The sequence below is a fragment of the Perca fluviatilis genome, chromosome 9, assembly GCF_010015445.1.
Source record: "Perca fluviatilis chromosome 9, GENO_Pfluv_1.0, whole genome shotgun sequence".
NCBI lineage: Eukaryota > Metazoa > Chordata > Actinopteri > Perciformes > Percidae > Perca > Perca fluviatilis.
In genome coordinates, this window is record NC_053120.1 from 21582308 (window position 1) to 21593034 (window position 10727).

The 10727-nt window shown below is 42.0% G+C and overlaps 1 protein-coding gene across 1 annotated transcript in view; it reads left to right on the forward strand.

The window, feature by feature from the left end:
- enc3 (ectodermal-neural cortex 3) overlaps window positions 1-9843 on the forward strand; it is a 14757-nt gene extending 4914 nt beyond the window's left edge. The window contains exon 3 of the mRNA XM_039811757.1: window positions 8326-9843. The gene's annotated coding sequence lies outside the window, so the exon portion shown is untranslated. The remainder of the gene's footprint in view (window positions 1-8325) is intronic.
- The last annotated feature ends 884 nt before the right edge of the window (window positions 9844-10727 follow it).

Sequence of the window (10727 nt, forward strand, 5' to 3'; positions counted from 1 at the left end):
GAGAGATGGAGGGGCCAGTAGATGAAACAAGAAGAGGATCTACAGTGTACAATGAAGGTTTTGCAGGTTGTCGTGCCCGGTGGTGTTAGAGCTAGTTTGTTAAGTTTTGTGACATGAGGCCTGTCCTTTGATCTTATTTTAGCAGTGATGCATTCAATAGAGAACTGTTCATTGCTGCAGTAATCCTTGGTTTGCTTTTTTAAAAAGCCCAGACTCTGCTGGATCCTTTGTTTTGTTGGTTGTTGTGGTTTTATCTTTTTATTGGAGCTTTTATTATGCTGATCACATTCACTGAGCCTTTGGAAAGCACTTCTGTCCTACAGGTTCAATGGTTTAATGTGGCCCATTTGCCCTAAAGATCCAGTCTGTCATCAAAGATAACAAATTCCCACATTTAAAACCAATTCTGTGCAGCATTTAAATTTTTTCACTTTTTTGCTGAGTTAGATTAGAAGGTTGATGGTGATAACATCCTCAAATGTTCTGTTCAATAAAAAGCTGCAGCCAGTTAGCTTCACTTAGCACAAAGACTGGAAATGGGGAAACAGCTAGCCATGCTAATGTAACATATATTAATATTTACTGTCATCTTTTCATCTAACTCTCACCAAGAAAGGGAATTTGTTTATTTATCAAAATATGAAACTATTGCTTTAAACGAGACTGGAACAACCCGAGTTTGTTAGCCAAATCTTTATTTTTAACAACGTTTGCCAGAGATCAAAATGGATTAAACTCCATAAATGTAAACTATACTCGTATGTCTGACTGGTAAAGTCTGTTGTTTGCATTTATTTCAATGCCCCCTTAACAGTTGAAAATCAAGTTTAAAGTCTTTCTAGTTGTTGCCAAGAAAGATATTTCATCAGTGTCAATGATTAAATAAGAATACTGAAGTAAATGGTGTGCAAAGTGTGGCAGATAAAAAGGATAAAGCGTACTGCAAAACAACAGCTTTCTCTGTCAGGAATACGGGAAAGTGACTCTGAACAAGTTCCTTTTATGCTGCCGAGAATTTATTTTGAAAGTAAAGCTGAGGGGAAGCAAGTGAGAAGCACAGAGCTTATGTGTGACTTGTGTCTTCAGTAAACAGCTGGATATGATGGAGCTGTGGGCTTAGCATTATGAGGCTGTTGGTATGGACCGCTAGCCTCGTTTTATTTTTTATTTTTTATTTTTTTTGCCGGGATGGAGACAGGCTGGCTATGAAAGATCAAGGCACTGCATCTTTATGAACTCTTGCAGTTACGGCAGCTACCATCCCGCTGCTGGCTGCCTTTCTGTTTAATTACAGCAGACATGGAAAAGCTCAGATTTCCATCTTGTTAAGCAGGCGTCCTACCCTGACACTGGTTGACTCTCTCAGGGGGGGCTTGAGAGTCGGGGGGGCTTGAGAGGAGAATCCAAGTGGCAACAAATGTAGGGAGCAACATAGTGACACAGAGCAGCATGCCTACATACAAACGTGTGTGTGTGTGTGTGTGTGTGTGTGTGTGTGTGTGTGTGTGTGTGTGTGTGTGTGTGTGTGTGTGTGTGTGTGTGTGTGTTCACTTGTAGTATTGTGAGTTTTTACGCACATTTGAAACCACTCATTTTCCACTTGTACAACTCTGTCTCTCACACACACAGGCACTCACATTGCTAGCATTGCCTGTCCTTTAAAAAGACAGAGGCCATCCTTACTCTAATTTGGGAGGAATGAAGGTGTGGCCTGCATTCCCATTAGTAAAGATTTGTTAATGTTGCCTTATGGTTGAGGCCCTTCAGTTGTCCTGGCAGTTTGCATGGCCTCTGTACGATTACCAGCCTTTTTGTCACCACCTACTGTAGTTTGTGGTCCTGTGTATTTCCAACAGATGTGACTAACCACAGACTCCAGGGCCAAGCCAGAACCCACTGTTGATGGAAAAGTATTTGTAAATGTTAAAGCATTATAGTTCAAATTGGTTATGGTCCAGATGGGAGAAGTAAATAACTTTTTAGGCTAAAAACATAAAGACCTAAATAGTTTCATTGTACTATTTGACTGTACAATTTTTACAGTTACCAGTTAAGCTTAGATTAGAATATTTAGTGTGTGTTTTGGATCTGTAAGCAGAGGACCATCATGGTGGAATCTGGTCAGTTTTTCGTTCCAGACTACAACCAGACAGGATGTAACCGGAGATCCCTGCACAAAGTTCAGGACAATCTCTCTCCTTTTTAAACTAATGAACTTTAACGACCGCAGAGATGACGGTTATCTACGCTTGAGCCTTTGTTTTCTCAGCCCACCCCCACTTCCTCTTTTTCTTTTCCATCCCTCCCTCCTCATCACCCCTCTCTGTTACTAAAAATCAGACCTAAGCAGTATTCTCCTCTCAACGGCTTCAACCGAAGCACTTATGAGGTGGGCACGGCTCTGTGTGATAGGGTACACCTGGAGAGGTCAGGGGCCACAGAGGGAGTCCTCAGCGGGCGCTCTGCTTTCCCAGACAGCTGCTGTAAAATGGAAAGGTCACGGTGGGATCAGGGAGGAGGAGTGCAAAGGCTCCAGTCACTCAATACTAATGTTTTATTAATGCCTCGCTGTGAGGGCCACCAGGAACACAAGCTGAATGAGGCTTTTATTGTGGCATCTGTGTACAACAACGATCCCCCCTCTATTCCTTCCGACACACACACACACACATACACCATCAGAGTTAGCATGTGCACACACTTCGTCTTCAGTCCCTTGAGTAATCAATCTGCCACATTACAGCCCTCGGCACGGCTGCTTAAATTTGCATAAACCTAATGGAGTTTTTATTGGTCTTTTCACCATGCTGCGAGTAACAAAAAGGAAAAGGGGAAAAGATGCTTAAAATGGCTGAATAATCACCCAGACTAATTTGATTACGCCCTTAAAAAGAGGCGAGCCCTCATACAGTTACAGGGGCCACTGCAGGAAGCCAGCTGGGATAGGACGGAGTGTGTCTGCCTGGTATTTAATGTGAATTACGTAATATTTGCGGCTCTGAAGTAGTACTGAAGTGGCACGTTCCGGTCACAGAGACGCTCTTTGTTCTTAAGTCGTAAACTGGAGTTTTTGCAAGGATTCATCAAGAGTCCATATACTTTGCAGCTGTACCAAGATACTTGTGTCTCTGAGCTCACCCCGGAGTCCTTAATCTGTCCCTGAAAACGATGCAAACTCATGTAAATGAAGTGACTGTGATTCATCCGTTCGTCAATACAGTGCATTTCTTTGTGGTCATTAGTAAACATGGCACAGGGGGGACACAAGGGACACATAAAGAAAAAGGACTCCGCTTTGGTGTGTCGCATCGTGGATAACTGGGCCTCTGGAAGACGTTGTTTATTTAATAAATGTGACCTAGTCTTGGTGTGATGAAGTGATGAGAGCAGACAGGCTGAGTCAGGTTAGACCTCAGAGTGCCAGATCCAATCACTTCATATGGTTCCAGCCCATCTGTTTGGTCTGCTGTGGACACGTGGACTCCCTCCGTCCCTCATAGCTTCACACTGTGGTTACTGCACAGGATCAGGCCGAAGGTACACACGGTGCCTCTGGGTACTTTCTGGGTTACAGTTATTAACCCTGCCACCTGTTGGCACTCCAGACAGCTTACTCCCTGTTGGCAGAAGGAAGTCGGACAGGTGAAGGTCCATTTGGTTGTTTCGGTGCAGTAAGAGTTTGAATGCAAGTCGGGATGAGTTTTTCCATATAAACAACGTGGGTAAAAAGTGTACAGCGTTGAGTAGAATTGACCTTGACGTGACAGGTAATAATGACAGCACTGTGAGGCAGTCTGGAGCTGATTTCTTGTGACAGCGGGACCCTTGTTGTGGCGCTGGGAGCTGAAGTTTGATGATGCAAGACGGGAATGGTGTTTTTTGATGGATGTACTGATAATGACAGATACATAACCTTTGTGGGTCAGAGTGTATCTCTATGGAATACCTTGAAAGTTTTTGAACTTTTCGACCTTTTCCACATTTCAGGCCTCAAACATAAAGATATAAAACTGTAATTTTTGTGAAGAATCAACAACAAGTGGGACACAATCATGAAGTGGAACGAAATTCATTGGATATTTCAAACCTTTTAAACAAATAAAAACTGAAATATTGAGTGCAAAATTATTCAGCCCCTTAAGTTAACACTTTGTAGCTCCCTTGCGATTACAGCTGTAAGTCGCTTGGGGTATGTCTCTATCAGTTTTGCACATCGAGACTGACATTTTTGCCCATTCCTCCTTGCAAAACAGCTCGAGCTCAGTGAGGTTGGATGGAGAGCGTTTGTGAACAGCAGTTTTCAGTTCTTTCCACAGATTCTCGATTGGTTCAGGTCTTGGACTTTGACTTGGCCATTCTAACACCTGGATATGTTTATTTGTGAACCATTCCATTGTAGATTTTTGCTTTATGTTTTGGATCATTTGTCTTGTTGGAAGACAAATCTCCGTCCCAGTCTCAGGTTTTCAGACTCCATCAGGTTTTTTCCAGAATGGTCCTGTATTTGGCTCCATCCATCTTCCCATCAATTTTAACCATCTTCCCTGTCCCTGCTGAAGAAAAGCAGGCCCAAACCATGATGCTGCCACCACCATGTTTGACAGTGGGGATGGTTGCGTTCAGGGTGATGAGCTGTGTTGCTTTTACGCCAAACATAACGTTTTGCATTGTTGCCAAAAGTTCGATTTTGTTTCATCTGACCACAGCACCTTCTTCCACATGTTTGGTGTGTCTCCCAGGTGGCTTTTGGCAAACTTTAAACAACACTTTTTATGGATATCTTTAAGAAATGGCTTTCTTCTTGCCACTCTTCCATAAAGGCCAGATTTGTGCAGTATACACTGATTGTTGTCCTATGGACAGAGTCTCCCACCTCAGCTGTAGATCTCTGCAGTTCATCCAGAGTGATCATGGGCCTCTTGACTGCATCTCTGATCAGTCTTCTCATTGTATGAGCTGAAAGTTTAGGGGGCGGCCGGTCTTCGTAGATTTGTAGTGGTCTGATACTCCTTCCATTTCAATATTATCGCTTGCACAGTGCTCCTTGGGATGTTTAAAGCTTGGGAAATGTTTTTGTATCCAAACCGGCTTTAAACTTCTCCACACCAGTATCTCCGGACCTGCCTGGTGTGTTCCTTTTCTTCATGATGCTCTCTCGCTTTTAAACGGACCTCTGAGACTATCACAGAGCAGGTGCATTTATACGGAGACTTGATTACACACAGCTGGATTCTATTTATCATCATTAGTCATTTAGGTCAACATTGGATCATTCAGAGATCCTCACTGAACTTCTGGAGAGAGTTTGCTGCACTGAAAGTAAAAGGGGCTGAATAATTTTGCCGCCCACTTTTTTCAGTTTTTATTTGTTAAAACGTTTGAAATAGCCAATGAATTTCGTTCCACTTCATAATTGGGACCCACTTGTTGTTGATCCTTCACAAAAATTACAGTTTTATATCTTTATGTTTGAGGCCTGAAATGTGGCAAAGGTCGAAAGCGTTCAAGGGGCGAATACTTTCGCAAGGCACTATACAATCTAACCTTGTTTTATTTTAAAGTTCAATAATGCACTAGAAATCAAAGAAAAGTACTTTAATACAAGGTGCACCTTTTTTGATGTGGTTGTCTTGGGTTGAGATCATGCTGGTGGTTTGACAACACCAATGCATCATGTGAAAGCCCATGCTCTTTGCAGCAGATGGATGACTAAATATAAAGCTGCAACTCGTATGAAACCGTGATATTGCCGTAGTCGGAGCAGAGCAGAGTGGCAGAGTATTTAAGATTTAGAGGCATGCTCTTCATCATCTGCACTTGAGAGAGATTAGACCACCAGCAGCAGCAGAACTCAAGAAGTGCAGTGATCCATGCACCCACAGAGAGAGCAGCAGTGGAAACTTCCATCAGGCCTGCAGTCACAAGTGATGCAATAAGTGCTACTACTGCAACGTTACTTTGATCAGGAAGCTGAGTTTGTCTTGCAGCCTACAGTATGTGCTGTTAACTGGTTGGTTTCAGTGCTGGGCGTTGAACTTGAATACCGTTTTGGCACTGACCGAAATGTGTCTGTAGTAGTATCATAAACTGTGTATAAACTATAAAGTACTGAAAGCTGGCACCAAATGTGTGGCCAGATTTGGAAGCTTGTTTACTTATTCTGTGAGCACTTTGAGATTTTAAATGGTAATTGTGCCAATTTCAGATGACAGATGACTACTTCTTGTACAACTGCTTATATTTATACAACATTTAACATTGTGAAGTGTGGCTTATTTCGTTAAAGGAATACTTCACTGGTTGCCTAGCAACCTCACAGTGATAAGAGACCAGGAAGCCACTGCACAGGGCCAAGAAAAGGACTGGTACATAACCCCCCGTAAAACCACAGCTTGTTGTTTTTAAGGACTAAACAAAGGAAATGTATAACGTGTTAGTTTACCGATGTCTACCAAAGTGGTATCCCCAGTGAAACCTCACCATGGACGATGATATAGTCTATAGGCCTATCTGTCTCTCCTCTCAGTGCTGAGCACTCGGACTGGGGGCAGCAGCTATATCAACCAAAAAAACGAACCAACTGTAAAGCGTCTTTGAGTGTCTAGAAAAGCGCTATAAAAATAAATGTATTATTATTGTTATTATTATGAATAAAAGGATGTCTGCCATCTTATCAATCCTGACGTTCTTTCGCCAGAGGTCAAATCACGACGCTGGGCTCAGTGGTCGGTCAGTGACTGTCAGCCATCGGCCTACCCTAGCGTAAATGGCAGATGGATTTTGGGTTTACTTGACGGTATCTACGTAAGAGTGACATGAATGTGTCATAAACTTTATAAACATAAATGTTTATGACATAACGCTTCTTTTAGTAAATGTCATTCCGTTTTTGTCATGACAAGTTATGGGTAGGGTTAGGGTTCAGTGTCATGTGTTCATGACAGTGTCATGTCACTCTTATGTAGATACCTTCAAGTAAAGTGTTACTGGATTTTGTTGCCTTCAGACAGAGCCAGCCTAGCTGTTTCCCCCTAGTCCCAGTCTATCTTCTAAGCTTACTAGCTGCTAGCTGTAGCTTCATATTTAACCGAGAAATATGAGAATGGTATCAATCTTCTTCTGTAACTATCTGCAAGAAAGCAAAAATGGCAAATATATAAAATATTTTTTTTCTTTTTTTTTTTAAATTTTTTTTTTTATATATTTCTCAAAGTAAGGTATCAAAAGGTCTGTGTTAATATTGATAAAAAAACTTGAAAATGAAACCCTTCCCTATACTTGGTTTGTGCCTTGAGGCCATTCGACTGACCGTCTTATTTTAGCATTCGGGTTAATACAACATACAGTATTTTGCATTACATCAACCTGCCAGAGTAATTCTTTCAGAGTTTAAATGTGTTTCCTCCTGCTTCTAATCCCAAAGCTAGTTTGTAACCTCTTTCTGTCTCTCTGCTAGTAGTGCAGTGTTCTGGCTGTGTCCCACTGTTATGCTAGAGGCAATGTATTCACAACAGTAACAGATGTGTATGGATCAGTTGGGGCTTCGGTAGTATCAGCCGGCTTTGTCAGCCATGGAAATGAGAACTCATTAGGTTATCCAAACAAGCCCCCAGCAGAGCCTGTCTGTACAGTTACTGTCAACTGTCTTTCTCCTAGAATAGAGAGCACACACACATCCTTCATCTGTTCTGGCAGAATGAATTATCATCCAAAATATGCAAATCAGAGGGTAACCTTTCTCTCCAACCCCCCAAATATCCAGTGGATAATTTCGTTATAACAGCAGGGGAGGGAAATTAAATACTGAAGTATCTGAATTTGAAGAGAACGGCCGAGATAAGAGATTCCAAAGAATTCACAATGTTTAGTAAAATATTGTGCTTCACACATTCAGGAATTTGACAGTTGAACCATAAGGAAGCTTCTTACAGTTAGGAATTATATCCAGATAAAGCAGATGAGCAGATGGTTTTGGAATATGTGTTTAGTCCAGAGAAGCTTATTTTTGCAGCGTGGGGTCCTCTCTAATGCCACCCTCAGATATTTATTACCTAGCGACATAAATGGCTTGAGCAGCTTAATCCCACATGCCAGGGGGACTTTGGTTAAATGGCACCCCATCCTGAGGCATTATTAACGCTATGTGGGTAAGCCTGATAAAATGGCATGGTGATAAGCTGATGTGTAGCCCGGAGGACCAAAGTTTCTGCATTCCTCTCCACTCCCTTAGAATGTCCAGGCTGCCTCTCTGGTCATGTGGTTGTTCCTCATACAGCAGAGTTCACAGGACCTAAACATTAATCTCCCTCTTGTCTCTTTCCCCAGATCAGCCGTGGTGTCTGGTATGCAGGCATGTGTCTCCCTTCACTGGCTGAACGGAGGAGGAGGAAGAGCTTGTATATTCCTGCTGTGGCTCCATCCAGCCTGATTCACTTTATTAGTCTGCGGCCTCTTTCCACCTGATCTGTTTACTCGTACTTCTTGTGTAACTTTCCCATGTAGCTACTAGCCTGAGATGGACCGGTTGCCATGTATACTGCAGTGGGGGCCTCACAGTCTCTGTACAACATGCGAAGCGAAGCACAGCCAGGAAGCAGACCGATGGCATAGATGTGTGCTCCGGGCATCTGCCTCCCATCTCCAAACTTTTCTCTTTCCACCCCCTGGGGCCAATCTGCTAACTGTATCTGCCCTGCACTGCTCAACTGACCCACTCCATCGTCAAAAATGTGCTTCACCTCGCCAGTAGCGTACCAGTTAACCGACTCCGTAAGGACTTATTAGTGTCTCTCACTGACCTCTTGTTTTAAAGTCAACCGAAAAGAAAGTCAGCTGGTCCTTTTTTTTGTTGTGGTTTCTCTCCCCTCCTGGCACTGAGCGTTTACTCAGGTGTAATTTATTTAGACTGCTGATAGACTGAATTAGACCTTTGCTATGCTCGGTGTATGGGGAAGGAGAGAAGACATTTGGGGAAGTGTATGATTTTGTGCACAAAAACAATCTTCCTGTCTGTATTTTTAGACTTTGGACTCGGTCTTCCCTCAATTTTGGTAAGCTAAATTTGTATCTTCCTCCTTGACTTAAAATATGCGCTCGCAAGAGAGAATGTGGCCCATTAAGGCCCGAAGAAGATACTTTTCTGTTTCAAGATGTTATTTCAGGCTATGAGTTTGTCATTTTTTTGTGTGTATTTTGTGTCTCAGGGTTATGTATAGTTTTGCCTGTATTTGTTCAAGGAAGGGTAATGTTTTCTAACGTTTTGTCTTTTTTTTTGTGTGTGAATGTACTATTTCACAGAGCTCTCATTTTAGAATACATTCTTACAGACGTTGTTTTGCCAATTGTAAATGTATGATTACGGTTAATAGTAGAGATCATATTTAAAATGTATGTATTTCCAAAACCTGAATAGCTAACCTTTGTGTCCAAAGTAGTTAAGATATACTTTGTAGCTATAACGTTATTTTTTTCATTTGATAGTTCACGATCTTTAATGGAAGTTTTTCATGTGTATGGTTTGTATATTTGCTTTGTAATGGATTTGTAGAAGCCTTTGATTTGCACATTTTGTACAGAGAAATCTCTTAATGGTCTTAATTTTGTATCTTTGTCTTAACCCAGCTTGGGAAGTGTGAATAATCAAAATCGTTTTTGTAGCAAATTATCAAGTTGTTTCTGTTTGAACAATATCTTTCTTTGTTCTGTGTGGAAGTCTGCAGTTTTCCAATATATCAAAGTATATATCAAATACACTGATATATTAAGCTATTACTGATATACCATCTGTTACTTCATGTTCTACAGCCCATAACTGGTCAATAAAATATCCTCTTGTTGAAACCATATTTTCTGTTGTTTGTCCTGTTGTTTTCCAGGGAATGACTGGAATTCAGCAGCTGTGTCATTAAAACAGCGTGGGCAGCCATATAATCACACAGGTACACTTAACGTGCCTGGAATAGTTTCCAAACGCAGGTTAGGAGTGGTTTTGGTATTTACCAGGAACACCCGTCTCCTTCCTCCTGTCTGTGCATTTAAGATCCAATGAGATGAACAGTCCATGCTCTGTCTCTTATATAACCCCCCGACCCCCACCCAGAAGTAGCCTACAGTATATGCTTAATACTCAAGTAAATTACCTCAAAATTACCACAAAAAAAAATAAGTACAGTACTTGAGTCAATGTACTTTTCCAGCACTGCTCACATGGAAGATGTGCACACACATTATGAGCCTCAAACCTGGAAGAATGTGCTAATGCTGCTCAGTGTAAGTCAGGTGATGCTCCTCCATACCTCTCATTCTGCAGCGGCCAGGTTTACGTGAGAAACCGGTGCAGTCCAGATTGGGCGTTGCATGGCAAGAAGTCTGGTTGGCACATTTGTACAGAGCGGCAGGGAGGAGAACCAGAGAGGAATGTACCCACACTCATGTTCAGGGAGGCGGCTCTGAATGTTCTGCCTGCAGGCTCCGAGTTTGAAGATGTTTGTGACGTCCTAGCTCCTGAGCTGTGGCATTTAAACAATCCAGCTCCACTTTGAAATGAGACATCACTTGATGGCTGTTTCTTTAGTAGCTTGTGGTATACTTTAACTTTCAAATTCTCCTCTATTTATTTCTAAGTAAAGGGTAGTCAGAGCATCTGTCCCTCAGAATCCCTGGCAACAGATGATTTAAACACCAAGTAGAAAAAAACGTTAGGCTCTGACGAAGTGGGTAGGTAAATA